The sequence below is a fragment of the Dermochelys coriacea genome, chromosome 9, assembly GCF_009764565.3.
Source record: "Dermochelys coriacea isolate rDerCor1 chromosome 9, rDerCor1.pri.v4, whole genome shotgun sequence".
In the NCBI taxonomy this organism is placed as follows: Eukaryota; Metazoa; Chordata; order Testudines; family Dermochelyidae; genus Dermochelys; species Dermochelys coriacea.
Genome location: NC_050076.1, coordinates 77,616,292 through 77,631,675, shown reverse-complemented (window position 1 = coordinate 77,631,675; position 15,384 = coordinate 77,616,292).

The window sequence follows — 15,384 nt, the reverse complement described above, 5'->3', positions numbered from 1 at the left end:
TCCCCCGCAGCCTCAGTTCGCCACGCTGCCAGTGCTCTGGCCTGCCGCTCCTGCCTGACAGTGCGGTGGCGTGACTGGCTCTGGCTGGGTGGCGGGGCTGCGAGCTTCTCCTGCTCTGAGCGGCAGCTGGCATGGTAAGGGAGCGGGGCAGTTGGATAAGGGGCAGGGAGTCCAGGGGCAGTCAGGGGACAGGGGGCTGTTGGATGGGGTGGAGGTTCTGGGGGTGGTGGTCAGGGGACAGGGAACAGGGGGGTGGATGGGCGTGGGAGTCCTGGGTGGCCTGTCAGGGGGCGGGGGTGTGACTAGGGGTTGGGGCAGTCAGGAGACAAGGAGCACAGTGGGTTGGATGGGTCGGGGGTCCCGGGAAATGGTCAGGGGACAAGGAGCAGGGGGAGTTGGATGGATCGGGGGTTCTGAGGGGGGCGGGAAGTGGGAGGGGGTGGGGCCAGGCTGTTTAGGGAGGCACAGCCTTCCCTACCCAGCCCTCCATACAGTTTTGCAACCCCGATATGGCCCTTGGGCCAAAAAGTTTGCCCACCCCTGCTCTAAGGTGCCACAAGGACTCCTTGATGTTTTTGCTGATACAGACTAACACAGCTACCCCTCTGAAACTTGAGCATTTAAGTTGGGAGGTTTGGAAAAAGGACAGTGAAGAAGGGAGCAATATCATTCATTTTAAAGGCTGGCCACAGATGCATATGGGTGTACAAATAATATTTTTCTATAAAACTGTTGAGCTAAATTATTCTTTACTCAGCTTTTACCCAGCTCTTATTCAGATAAAGTTCTCATTGTTTTGGACTTTTGACTCTACATTAATTCATTTTCTGATGATCTCAGGGCCATCAGCAACAAGATTTGCATAGGTAACATAACCAGTCTTACTGCCTGAAAGTCATCAAGTTGAATGAAAGACGATGCCTGTGCTAGTAGATTTGGGTACTTAATGAGAATATTGCTTTAAAGATCTTATATCTGAGAACATGGAAATGACATTTAGTATAAACTGGTCTCCAGAACCAAAGGTGCTTCCTCTTGTTGTTCAACAAGCAGAGTTCTCTTAAAGGAAATTACTTCTGGGAAAGGAGGTGAGTAGCAAGAAGCACATACGTGGGAAACATGCTAAAACCAGCGTAACCATTCTAGCCTTGTTCTGGAGTTATGACTTCATGCTATATGCTCTGCTAGTCAAAAGGAAAGGTGAAATGTACAGAGAGTTTGATCTCATCTCACACTTAAAGCTGGGTGTCTTCTGTGGCGATATTCTTCATTGACATTAGTGTAAGTAGACTCAGGCCCAGAGACAAGTAACATTTTCTTGGTGCATGTGACCCACTGGAACACTGACAGATAGACCACCTTGGGACTAAGAGATGGCTATAGAGTGTTAGAGTGGAAAAGAACTTTTGCTTTTGCTATACTCTAGCTAAGGTTCCATCAGAGTTAGTTGTGATATACCCTCCCCCTCCATGGAAAATTTTGACTTTTCCATTTTCAAATAATTTTTTTTCTATTTTTGGCCGAAATCTGTAAGATGGGGAAGTTACTCACCTTGCAGTAACTTAAGTTCTTCGAGATGTGTGTCCCTGTGGGTACTCCACTCTAGGTGTTGGTGTGTCCTGGCGCCGTTGATCAGAGATTTTTGGTAACAGTGCCTGGTCAGGACACAGGCGCTCAGTTGGTATCTCCCATCTCGTTGGAATCTTCCTGAGCGCCTGCGTCCCGCACGCCCCTCAGTTCCTTCTCTACCGTGGAGCGATTATACTAGTACTCCAAAGCAGAGGGGAGGAGGGCGGGAAGTGGAGCAGCCACAGGGACACACATCTCGAAGAATTTCAGTTACTGCCAGGTGAGTAACTTCTCCTTCTTCTTCGAGTGCTGTCCCTGTGGGTGCTCCACTCTAGGTGAATGTTGGTGGGACTTTGGAGATGTGGCAGTGAGTACTGTAGAGAGTACAGTATGGCCTACTATGGTGTCTTCCATGGTATCTTGCGTGATAGCATAGTGTTTGGCAAACGTGTGTTCAGATGATCATGTAGCCGCTCTACAGATGTCAGAAATGGGTATGTTATGTAGGAAGGCAACAGATGTCGACATAGCTCGAGTGGAATGAGTTTTAATGCCTTCGGGCGGTTGAATATTTTGAATACGGTAAGAGGATCTGATGCAGTCAGAGATCCACTTGGACAGACGTTGTTTAGAGATAGTCGTATCTTTTGATCTTTTGGTGATGGAGACAAAGAGTCGTGGAGATTTACAAAATGGCTTAGTCCTGTCTAAGTAAAAGGCAATTGCTCGCCTGACATCAAGAATATGCAGGGATGCCTTGTGTGGAGTTTTGTGAGGTTTGGGATAAAAAGTAGGCAAGTATATCAGTTGGGTAAGGGGGAAGGTGGATACCACCTTAGGGAGAAATTTAGGATGTGGTCTCAGAGTGACTTTGTCTTTGGAGAAGATTGTGTAGGGAGGATGGGCCATCAGGGTGCTTATTTCACCTACTCTCCTTGCTGATGTTATTGCAACTAAGAAAGCTACCTTCATGGACATTTGGGGAAGAGAGGAGGTAGCCAAAGGCTCGAATGGAGGTTTCATGACAGCATGAAGAATGAGGTTAAGATTTCATGTAGCTGCCGTTGGGTAAATTTCAGGGTAGAGATTTTGCAGGCCCTTGAGAAATCGTTTTATGGTGGGGAGGGTAAAGAGTGACTAACCTTCTAACAGGTCATGGAAGGTGGTAAGCACCACCAGGTGTACTTTGATGGAGCTGAGTGAAAGTCTGTCCTGTTTTAGTTTCAGGAGGTAGTCTAGAATGTTAGGGAGGGTCACCATATTGGGCGTTAAGTGATTACTTGAGCACCAGAGGGTGAAACACTTTCACTTCTGCAGGTAAGTTTTACGAGTGGAGTCTTTTCTACTATGCAGGAGGACATATTGGACTTGCTCGGAACAGGCTAGTTCATGGGTTTGGAACCATGAAGGAACCAGGCTGTCAGGTGGAGCTTTTGGAGCTGGGGGTGAAGAACCCGTCCGTTGTTTTGAGAAAGGAGATCTGGCCTGTTGGGGAAAGCCTGTGGATGACGGGAGGACATGTGGAGTAGGTAAGGATACCACATCTGTCTCAGCCAAGCCGGGGCAATAAGGATGACCCAGGCCTTGTCATCTACAATCTTCCAAAGAACCCTATGTAGCAGAGGGATTGGTGGGAAGGCGCAGAGGAGAGAGTTGTTCCACGGAATGAGGAATGTGTCTCCTAGGGATGCAGTCCCGAGTCCCGCTCTGGAGCAAAACAGCCGACATTTTCAAATCTGTGTGGTAGCAAAGAAGTCTATTGATGGGGTGCCCCAGAGGGAGAAGAGCTGTTGAAGTATTGCGGGATGCAGTTCCCATTTGTATTCTGTTGAGAAGTGTCTGTTGAGTGTGTCAGCAGTAGTGTTGTGGCAGCCTGGTAGGTAGGAAGTGATGATTTGTATTTGATATTGTATGCACCAGTTCCATATTCAGATGGCTTCCATGCAAAGGGAATGTGATCGGGCTCCCCCTTGTCTGTTGATGTAGTACATACATGCTATGGTGTCTGTTAAGACCTGAATAGATTTGTTCTTTATGAGGGGAAGAAAGTGAAGGCATGCTCGCCTCACTACTCTGAGCTCTGGGAGATTTATGTTTAGGCACATCTCTGATGTGGACCACCGGCCTTGTACCCTGTGTCCCCCAGATGTGCTCCCCAGCTAATTAGGGAAGTGCCCATGGTGAGCATGAGCACTGGGGATCGTTGCTGGAAGGAAAACCCCATGCAGAGGTTTTCTGGTCTTGTCCACCAATGTAGGGAAGCTAGAACATTGGGAGGAGGAGTTAGCAGCATCCCAAAGGTGTGTCTGTTGGGTTTGAAATTGGAATTGAGCTAGCCCTGAAGACATCTCATGTGTAGCCTGGCATATTGGACCACAAAGGTGGTGGCCGCCATATGACCAAGGAGCTGTAGACAGATTCTTGCCTGTGTCCTGGGAAGAATAGAGAGCATGCATATGAGCTGAGTGATAGCAAGGAATCTATGATATGGGAGCAAGGCTCTGCTCTGGATTGAGTCAAGATGAGCTCCAATGAACTCGATCTGTTGTGTAGGTGTCAGGGTGGATTTTTGGATGTTTATTTGGAGGCCTAGGCTGTGAAAGAGGGAGATGGAGAAACTGGTAGTTTGAAGTGTCTCGCCATAGGAGTTGCCCTTGGTGACGCAATCATCCAGGTAGGGAAAAAGCGTAATCCCATGTTTATGGATGTGAGCCATGACCACGGCTAGAGTTTTGGAAAGACTCTTGGTGCTGTGGAGAGGCCAAAAGGAAGAACTCTGTATTGAAAATGGTTGTGACTGATTGTGAATCGTAGGAAGCGTCTGTGAACTGGATGAATTGATATATGAAAATAAGTGTCCTGTAGGTTGAGGGCTGTGAACCAGTCCGTTTGATCCAGTGCAGGAATTATTGTGTCCAGTGTGACCATCTTGAATTTTTGTATCCTCACAAATTTGTTCAGTTGGCGTACATCTAGTATAGGCCTCCATCCCCTGGTCTTTTTCTGGGTCAGGGAGTAGAACCCTTTCCCTTGATGTTGCGTCAGCACAGTTTCCACTGAGCCTAACTGGAGAAGGTGAGCCACTTCTATGCGAAGTAGGTGCTCATGAGAGGGGTCCCTGAAGAGGGATAGGGAAGGGTAGGAGGATAGGATATGAATGGGATAGAGTAACCAGACTGAACTATTTCGAGGACCCAGCGATCCTGTGTAATACACTGCCAGGCATGTTGGAAACTCTGGAGGAGGTGGCCAAATGGGCAAGTAGGCTGTGGAATCAAGGGTTGGTCGCGCAGACCCTTGACCAACGTTTCAAAATTGTTGTTTATTCCCAGATGGGTGGGAGGTGGTAGCTTAAGCTTGATTTTGTCTGCGCTTAGGGGGTCTAGAGAGATTCCTATTTATGTCATATGGTTTGGGTTGAGGCCGATAATATTGTTCTGTGTGCGGCCTTTGGTAAGGTTGGTATCGTTATCTCCTGGGAAGAGATGGGTGAATACCCAGGGTGCACAGTGTTGCTCTAGAATCTTTCATAGTGTGAAGTAGTTCATTGTTTTTTTTGGAAAACAGTTTGTCTTTATCAAAGGGAGGTCCTCCACTTTGGTCTGCAGATCTTTAGGGATGCCAGATGCAGAAAGCCTTGAAGATCTGTGCCTAACCACAGCATTTGTAGTAGTACGGGCTGCTGTGTCTGCCGTGTCTAAAGAGGCTTGTAGGGCCGTTCTGGAAATGAATTGGCCCTTGCTCAGAATTGATTTAAAGTCCGCTCTCCTATCCTCTGGAATGTAGAAGGCAAATTCAAAAAATTTATTGTAGTTATCAAAGTCGTAGCTGGCAAGGTGTGCAGAATAGTTTGCAATCCTGAATTGTAAAGTGGAGGACGTGTAAACCTTGCAACGCAAGACGTCAAGGCTTTTAAGTCTGTGGGATGGGCCTATATTGTGGCTGTTTCGTCCTTTGTGTGACTGCATCCATGACGAGAGAGTTTATGTTGTCGGTGAGAAAATAGGAAGTCAGCATCCTTAGCAGTAACATAGTATTTACAAAAAGAAAAGGAGTACTTGTGGCACCTTAGAGACTAACAAATTTATTTGAGCATAAGCTTTCGTGAGCTACAGCTCACTTCATTGGATGCAGTGAGCTGTAGCTCACGAAAGCTTATGCTCAAATAAATTTGTTAGTCTCTAAGGTACCACAAGTACTCCTTTTCTTTTTGTGAATACAGACTAACACGGCTGCTACTCTGAAACCTGTCATAGTATTTACGTTCGGCCTTTCTGCAGGTAGGTAATAAAGAAGCTGGAGTTTGCCAGAGAGTGTCAGCTGATTCCAGGAGTGCTTCATTTATAGGGAGCGTGATCTTTGAGGGTGCAGAGGGTTGAAAGATTCTGAGGAATTTGTGTTGTGTCTCCTGAACCTCTTCTAGGGGGATGTGTTGACTGAGTGTCACCCTCTTGAAAAGCTCTTGAAATTGTTTACAGCCATCCACATTCTGTGGAGGGATCGGGGAGAGGGCTCTGTCTGGAGTAGATGGAGAATTAGGGTTCGGTGAGTCAGGATATGGTTCATAGCTCACATTCTCAAGAGGGGGTTCAGGTACTCTAGAAGTGGACGGAGTTGGAGATTGAGGCACAGAAGCAGGTAGTGGTTTAGTGGAAGAGGTCTGAGGATGAGTGGTAGGAGGATGTGGCCAAGGGTACCACTAGGACCAAGGTATAGGGTAGGAGAACCCAGGTGCCATCCACCAGGGGGGAAAGGGGGGTCAAAGTAGGGAAACTGAGGCTGGTGGCTGTGGACCATAGTCTGAGGTGGAAGAGGGTCCGGTGGAGGAGAAGAGGCAGGTGGGGAGAACTCCAGCTGCTGCTGTATATCAGGTTTGCTGTCAGTGAAGGTAGCCAGTTTAGATGGTGAGAGCGGCTGTTTGAAGAGTGAGCCCTGTGTATCCAGGAGTGGAGAGTAGGCTCAGGTGGCACTGAGAGGTCACACTGAGTGAGGAACTGTTGCTCCTGCTCCCTGGGCTACACTGAGCCTGGACTGTGCTCTAGCGCATTAGCAAGTGAAAGTGAAAGTGTCAGGGGTGTGGCGGGTCTGTAGGAGGTGCCCTGCAGTGGGTCTGCTGCTGGTGCCGGGGCAGGAGGCAGGCTCGGTGCTGACATTCTTTCCCGGCACTGGGGCATAGTACGCAGTTGGCGCCTTCACTATTTTTAGTGGTGAGGTGCTTGGTGCCGCGGAAACCTTCCCGGTATGGAGGTCAGGTTCCTGCCTCTGGAGTCTGCGGGAGCCACAGCTGAGGCTTTAGAAAGAGCTGAGGCACCTGCCTGTGGCACTATCACAGAGGGTAAGGATCTCGCGGGAGACCCTTTACCCTTGTCAGAGTCTCCCCTATGAGACTGCTGTGATTCTTGCCTCTGTTCCAAAGAGGGTGAAGCAACACTCCCCACTGGTTCAGATCTGGCCGGGGAGCATGTAGGAGCGGGTTTAACTTCTCCGAAAGCAGCTGCAGGCATTTTTCCATCAGAAGCATTTTAAACAGCAGGTAACTGTTGCGCCGAGCCCTTGACTTGAGGCGCATACAGTGGAGGCACTTTATGGGAATGTGGGTTTCCCCAAGGCACTTCACACAATGTGAGTGCCCATTGGACCGTGGCATGGAGTCCTGACAGGAAACACACTTTTTGAATCTTGAATCCCCTGGCATTGTGAACTAGAAATGGCAGGGGAGAGTGTCTCAGCAGGAGACAAGCCTGAAGCGAATAGTTTTTTTGTGTTTTTTTTTTAACGAAGTAACTAACTATGTAACTACACTAAAGGAAGGGAAACAACTGGGATGTAACTAATAACTATTTCTATATTCCTTGTTACTTTTTTCCTACAGAGACCCAGGAAGAGAAGCAGCACTGCCCCGAGTCCCATCTTCCATCAGGGATGGTTGAGAAGGAACTGAGGGGGGTGCAGGACGCAGGCGCTCAGGAAGATTCCAACGAGACAGGAGATACCAACTGAGCACCTGCATCCCGACCAGGCACTGCTACCGAAAATCTCCAATCAACAGCACCGGGACGCATCGACATCTAGAGTGGAGCACCCACAGGGACAGCACTCGAAGAAGAATTTCAGTTGTGTGTGTGTGTGGGGGGGGCTTATTATCTTAGGGTGACCAGATGTCCCGATTTTTTGGGACAGACCCCATTTTTGGGTCTTTTTCTTATATAGGCTCCTATTACCCTCCCACCCCCTGTCATGATTTTTCACACTTGCTATCTGGTCACCCTATGGTATCTTGACAAGGAACTTCTCAAGAACCTTTTTTTTGGGGGGGGGGTGTCAAAAATCCAGTTTTCAGATAAAAAAAAGTTTTGACAAAAAATTTTTGACTGGCCCTAGTTTCAATACCACATAATGTGAGTTTGATGATGATTTCCATAGCATCAGACAAGATGCATGGATTTATTTTGGGTCTGTGTGTGTGTGTGTATCTCTCTCTCTCTCTATTTCTGTAATTTGCCAATAAAAGCCACTTTGTTGGAATTAGATGGTGGGCACAATCGAGCCAAGGCAATCACTATTTGGGTGAATCAGAGAGAAGTTGGCTTCAGGGCATGGGGAAAACCCTGTGGGTAGGAGGGCATGAGGGGCCATCACACCAATCTTTTCAGACATTAAAAATGACTTCAGGCAAAGCTATGAAGATGGGCGTTTGGGGAAACTTAGTACTACAGCACACATTTGCATGACATGCCTTTGGGTCAAATAACTGGGCTCTCAGTTTTAGCAGACATGGAAGTTTATAGATAGAACTACCCTTCACAGGCTGGTTTCTTTATGTCTCAGAGCATAGCCCCTTGAGCTTCTGTTTCCATAGACTCCCACACAACAGTTTCCCCGCTAAACCGCACTCTCTAAAGACAGCGTATGTTGGCTGCAACATCTGGAAGGCATTTCTTCATGTGTCTACTGCATTTTCTCACCACTTCCTTTCTTTGTCTCAATATGTTAGAAGGATAAGACAAGACATGACTGAGTTTTCTGGAATTTCAGGACTTAAAAACAGAAAATAATATCATGTCATTTGGAACATGCTGGGGAAGTGGGAAAATTAATCATTTTTTGCCATTTATTGTCTGAGGTTGAAAAATTAATTTCTTGCCTACAAGAGGCTGTCAGTGACACCAAAACTGCTTTGCAGCCCCTGGAACTGTGCAGACAACCCACTCACCAATGCACTCTCTCTACATGGGTGAGACTGTGGCAAAAGGGGAAGCTTGTGTGGGCACTGGAGACGAAAATTCAGAAGAAAGTACCATAGATACTGTTGTTTAAGTCACTCCTCAAATGTCACAATCTGAAAAAGAACAAAAATGATTGCCCACATACAGGCCAACCCTACCAAAACTTAACAACAATCAAAATAAAATCCTATTAGTGAAATGCAGTCATTAACCTGCAGCCTTGGAGTCAGATACAAAAATATTTCAGTTTCTGGCTCATACTGGGCATAGCACACACTTCTCATATTCTTTATCACCTTTCTTTAACTGGTGCAGTAATGCTGATACTGGGTTTGCCCTGACAAACTGACCTATTTATAAACATGACTGTCACAGTTGCAGGGTAACTGCAGCTGTATTACTGTCTCCCCCTGCAGTGGTGCACTCCAGCAGTTTCCAGTCAGGTCTTACCCAGCCATCATCTATCTCTGGGTAGGGACCCTTGTCTCACTCCCCGCTGTGTGGGGGGTTGTAAGGCTGCACCGCTCCCTGCCTTACCCTGCGATATCCCCAGCAAGACAGTCTGCCTAAAGGCCAGAGCCTGTGCTTTGCTTTCTCTCTGGGGGCTATGAACAGTGTGTTGCCAGCAGTTACAAGTTACCACACAGCTCTTTCTAAGCAAGAACATCTATTCTTAAGGTAATAGTGAAAACATAATTAAAACTATAATCAGATGTTTAGTGTGTGTTCAGATACCAGGAGTCACCATCAGTCTTATGCGGCCTACTGGGCCAAAGTAGTTCCAACCCTTGTGCAAGCACTGGGGCCCTTGGACAGATGGTCCTGTCCGTTTGCTGGATAAGAAAGAACCTCAGCCTTTTAATGCCAAAATTCATTTCTTTGTCTGTAAAACCCAATTTGAACCAGTATATGCAAGACTTCTCTGGAATGGTGCCTCTCTAGAGGTGTTTACAACCTGATTGATTCACCTTAATCATACCCCACCGTTTTTAGTTCCTAGAGGAGCTGTGGTAACCCCTCCCTGCTGGAGTTGCATACAATCCCTGGTCCACAGTGATACATAAACCATTCATAACAATACAATATGTTCCCCCAAAGATACTGCATGGGATTGCAATATCTGTCACAATGACTTTAAATGTCCCCTCATACAAAGCTATGTGTTAATTAATGAAATTCACATACAAATAAACTGAGGCCACTTTTATCCTTGTACCCTGTGTTGTAAAATTTGTAAATCAAAAGCATTTTTCTCTGTGTTGGAAGACAAGGTGAGCAGGGATTGTGGGAGGAGAAGTATAAGCAGAGGAAAAAATATGAATGTTAGCTTAAGTGCTGTCAGTGTCTCATTACCCTTTGGCTTTCTTTTGGGATGGGCAATGCCCAGCTTTGCTGTAGCTTCCTTCTGCAAAAAAAATTTCTGTTATGAATGTGATAGAGTGTACAGGTCATTTGGAACTTCCAAGAGAGGGGTCCTGCAGCCCTACAACACCTCATCCCAGTGATTCTCCCAAAAGCAGGCCTCCTGAGCCAGATGGTGGCATAGTGTTTTTTGGCTTCAATTCCAGCTAGTCAGCTGTCAGTGAGTTATTAAAAGATTAAGCTTCTATATCAGAGTATGCAGTAAGGTACAGTTATTTAAGTCACTGAGACTGAAACATGCAATGAATGTATGAGCAATGCCTGTGGTTGTACAATCACCCTCTGTTATAAATATTTTGAAAATTCCAGTGTCTACAATTATCTTAAATTATTCTACTAACCACTCATAGTGATTAATTGGTTTATACTTATTAAATATTTGCATATATAAGGTAACAGCTCTGAAGTATTTGAATAGAGAAGAAAAACACTAGCTCTCAACCCCCAAATAAGAGAACAAGATGTAATTAATGATAGTTCCTGCTACAGTATTTCTTTATCTTCCCACATAACTGATTGAAGTGAGTAGAAAGATTCCCATATGACTTCAATGGGCAATGGATTAGGTCCTAACTGTGAGAGATTGGCCTGCCTGGTGTGGAAGGAATGGACCAGATCCTTCTCTGGAGTCACTCAGTTGAATTTGGTGCAATGTTCATTACAGGCTAATCCCATTGCTTATATAAAGACTAAAAACACTCTACCAGACACAAATATGGCATGAGCATGAAAAAGAAAGCAATACACCAGTTTGTCAGCCTATTGCACTTCTACCATGTTAGAGGCTAGTGATGAAAGATGGTACAGCTAGGAGCATCACAATAGCTACCCCTTCATGTTCTTACTCAAGCTGATTACACTTCTGAACAATTTTCAAGCCCTGTCATGAGACTATGGTTTTGGCCAATGAAATGAAGTTCAAAACTTTCCATCCTTTGCATCATTTTGACAGCATCACTAAAATAATAAGAAATGGTGTCTTGGTCAACATAGTCTGCATTCGTTTTGGAGACTAAATCAATTTCCTTTATGCCCATGTAACATGTAGGCATGAAGTTAAAGGGATTGTATTGGTTTGACTGAACATGACCGTGTGTGTGCGAGACTCATAATAAGAATTAAGAAGTGTCAACTATGTTCATTTGTCGGCCCAATAATTCTCACCCCAGAAAACTCAGTCAGCAGCAATTTAATAGAGGAATGTGGTAATGTCCCACAGGGCTAAAATGTCATTAATTTTTGCAAAATATACTACACTACAGTTAGTGGTAAACTATGAAGTATCTGATAATAGCAATAAAAATGAATTATGCACCATAATAAAGAAGGTTTTGTGGTGCTTTTCAAAAAATTATTTTTGTTAAGCTAACTAGCAACTTTCAAATATTTGGAACCCACAATAAGTCTCACAGCCAGTGTTGTCATTTAAATGTAGAAAACCTTGACTATTGCATGACACAAAGCAGGTATTTAAAGAAATGGTAACTCCTTGTGGTCAGACTGGTTCTTGAGCAACTAGCAAGAAAGTTCCCAGGAGACATATGTAAAGCAAAATAAAAAAACACTCAATCTTGGGTTTCCAGTTTACTTAAAAGGTTTCTTGTTTAACTAAAATAGCACAAACCAGCAGAGTTCCTGGCCACTTCCTTTTCTGCAGGTCAATAATCAGTCAAATCCAAACCAATAACATAAACCCAAACAAAACAAACACACAAAACACAGCACTGGGCAGCTCGTTCATACACAGAGTTCCTTGTTCTGGATTCTGCTTAGCATTATAGGATTGCGGGTGTCCAGTTTTCAACTGGAATGCCTAGTCAAAAAGGGACCCTGGCGGCTCCCATGAGCAGTGGGGCAGCAAGGGCTGGGGCTAAGGCAGGCTCCCTGCCTGCCCTGGCTCTGCATGGCTCTTGGAAGCGCCCACATCTCCTTGCGGTTCCTAGGTGCATGAATGGTGAGGGAGGCTCCACATGCTGCCCCAGCCCCTGCCCCTAGTGACGGCTCCGCAGCTCTCATGGGCCGGGAACTACGACTAATGGGAGATGTGAGGGCAACACCTGCAGGCGTGAGGGGCCTCCCTGCTCCTAGGAGCTGCAGGAACCTGGCAGCTGCTTCCTGGGAGCTATGGTAAGCGTCGCTGTGACCTTGAACACCCCCAACACCCCAACAACCTTCCCCAGCTCTGAGCCCTCTCCTACACCCCAAACCCCTCATACCCGGCCCCACCCCAAAACCTGCACTCCCAGTCAGAGTCCTCACCCCCCCTGCACTCCAAACCTCTCTCCCAGCTGAGAGCCCTCTCCCACACTCTGAGTCCCTCATTTCTGGCCCCACCTGGAGCCCACACCCTATCCCAGAGCCCATACCCCCTGCTCCCCAACTCACTGCCTGAAGCCCTCTCCCGCACCCCAAAGCCCTCATCCCTGGCCCCACCCCAAAGCCCGCACCCCCAGCCGGAACCCTCACCCCTATCCTGCACCTCAACCCCCTGCCCCAGTCCAGTGAAAGTGAGTGAGGATGGGGGAGACTGAGCGACAGAGGGAGGGGGGATGGAGTGAGTGGAGAGGCCTTCATAGAAAGGGCAGGGCAGGGATGGGGAAGAGGTGTTCAATTTTGTGCCATTAGAAAGTTGGCAACCCAACTTAGCAACCCATGTCTCTCACTCCCATGAGAGTAACCCAGCCCCTTTTGAAGGGTCTCTGGATAGCTAGGCTCAGTTGTACCTGACTGATTCCTCTCATGTATATACTCGCAGCTGCTTTCTGGCTCACCTTCCCCTAAGGACATCAGTAAGCTGAAGGGGAGTCAGAGCTCTCTGCAGAGGGCACTAAAAGCTCTGGACTCCTTCCTATCAATGTCTGCAGCTTGGATTTTACCATCCCCAAAGAAAGTTGCCTGGCATAAAATGTGCTGGTGGAGGAATTAGCTGCAGAATGGGAATGTCCAAAGAATAGTCTACAGAGAGGCCACTAAGAGATTTTCCTGGAATCTGTAGGCCAAGAAAGTCAAGAAGTTCCCTTTTGCTGTTAAGAGTGAGGTACTGTAGCTATGTCAGTCACTTAAGAGGAAGCGGAGATCTGTATCTTACCACAGTGACAGTGTGCTGCACATGACTGCTTTACAGTTATGGCCATGACATAGCAGGTGTAAAATGCCAGAGTGTTCCCCAGATGGAGAAACAGCCATTGGAGCATGTGATGAAGCTATTATGTCACTAAGCCACTAGACCTACACGACAGATCCCAAATAACCCTCTCACTTCTGGGTTGTATCTGTGCATAAACCCATTTGTAACCATTGCTAAGGGAGAAGTTGATGCAGCTGAACTACTCATATTGTTTGTTTGGAAAGTTATCAGAAAAGCCACAGCTGAATAGAAGGGGAAACAATGTTTGTTTCTAAACACACTGACACCCTTTTGGAAGCAGTGTGCTTGCCAAGGGCCTGCAGAACAGCACAGATCCCTGAATCAACAGATCTCCAGCCTCAGCTGACATAAAGTACCATGGCACCTGATGCCACTGCAATCATCAAGCACTTTCTCCCTCAATAACTTGTGTGTATTCCCCCATTCACACTGCAGAACTAAGGAGGGAGAAAGAGGGCCAGGGCAAGCAGAGGCCAAGGGAGTTCTTGGAAACATGGCACCAAAGTAGGGTTCCCAACTTTCTAATTGCACAAAACCGAACACCTTTGCCTTACCCCCTTCCCCAACACTTCTCTGAGGCCCTGCCCCCACTCACTCCAGCTCCACTCCCTCAGTCACTCACTCTCTCCCACCCCCACTCACTTTCACCAGGCTGGTACAGAGGGTTGGAATGCAGGAGGGAGTGAGGGCTCCAGCTGGGGGTGTGGGCTTAGGGGTGGGGCCAGAAATTAGGGGTTCAGGGCATGGGAGGGGGTTCCGACCTAGGGCTGGGGGTTGGGTGGGGGTGCGGGCTCTGGGAGGAATTAGGGTGTGGGAGAGGGTTTTGACTTGGGGCAGCAGATTTGGGGTATGAGCTCCGGCTGGGCAGCTCTTACCTCGGGCAGCTCCCAGTTGGCGGTGCAGCAGGGCTAAGGCAGGCTGCCTGCCTGCCCTGGCTCCGCGCTGCTCCCGGAAGCAGCCAGCATGTACAGCTCCTAGGCAGAGGTGTGGCCAGGTAGCTCTGCACAGTGCACACTGCCCACACCCACAGGCCCCTGCAGCTCTCATTGGCCACCGTTCCCAGCCAATGGGAGCTACAGAGCTGACACTGAGGGTGGGGGCAATGCACAGAGCTTCCCTGATTGCCCCTGTGCCTAGGGGCTGCAGAGACATGCCGGCTGCTTCTGGGAACTGCACAGAGCCAGGGCAGGCAGGGAGCCTGCCTTAGCCCCACTGCACAACCAATCAGACTTTTAATGGCCTAGTCAACAGTGCTGACCAGAACTGTCAGCGTCCCTTTTTGACCAGGTGTTCTGGTTGAAAACCTGACACCTGGCAACCCTACACCAAACTTCCTTAAATATATAAAAAGAAAAAAAAAGAAAAAAGGAGCGGGGAAGGTTTCAGATCCCTTATTCATCATAACAAAACAAAAGGATAGGCACAAATCATTGTTTCTCGCCTTTGTAGCTCACTGTTAATGAGAACTGGCTGAAAAAGGGGAAACATTCTTCATGACAAATTTCTAAGCCCTGGTCTACACTATGGGGTTAGGTCGAATTTAGCCACATTAGGTCGATTTTAAAATGAATGTGTCTACACAACCAACCCCATTCTGTCGACGTAAAGGGCTCTTAAAATTGCCTTCTGTATTCCTCCCCAGTGAGGGGAGTAGCGCTAAAATCGACCTTGCTGGGTTGAATTTGGGGTAGTACAGATGCAATTCAACAATATTGGCCTCCGGGAGCTATTCCAGAGTGCTCCAATGTGACTGCTCTGGACAGCACTTTGAACTCCGATGCCCTAGCCAGGTACACAGGAAAAGCCCTGGGAAATTTTGAATTTCATTTCCTGTTTGGTCAGCATGGTGAGCTCAGCAGCTCAGGTGACCATGCAGACCCCCCAGAATCACAAATGAGCTCCAGCATGGAGCGAACAGGAGACACTGGATCTGGTTACTGTATGGGGAGAAGAGTCTGTGTAGGTCAAACTCCGATCAAAAAGAAGAAATGCTAATATATATACCAAAATTGCAGAGGG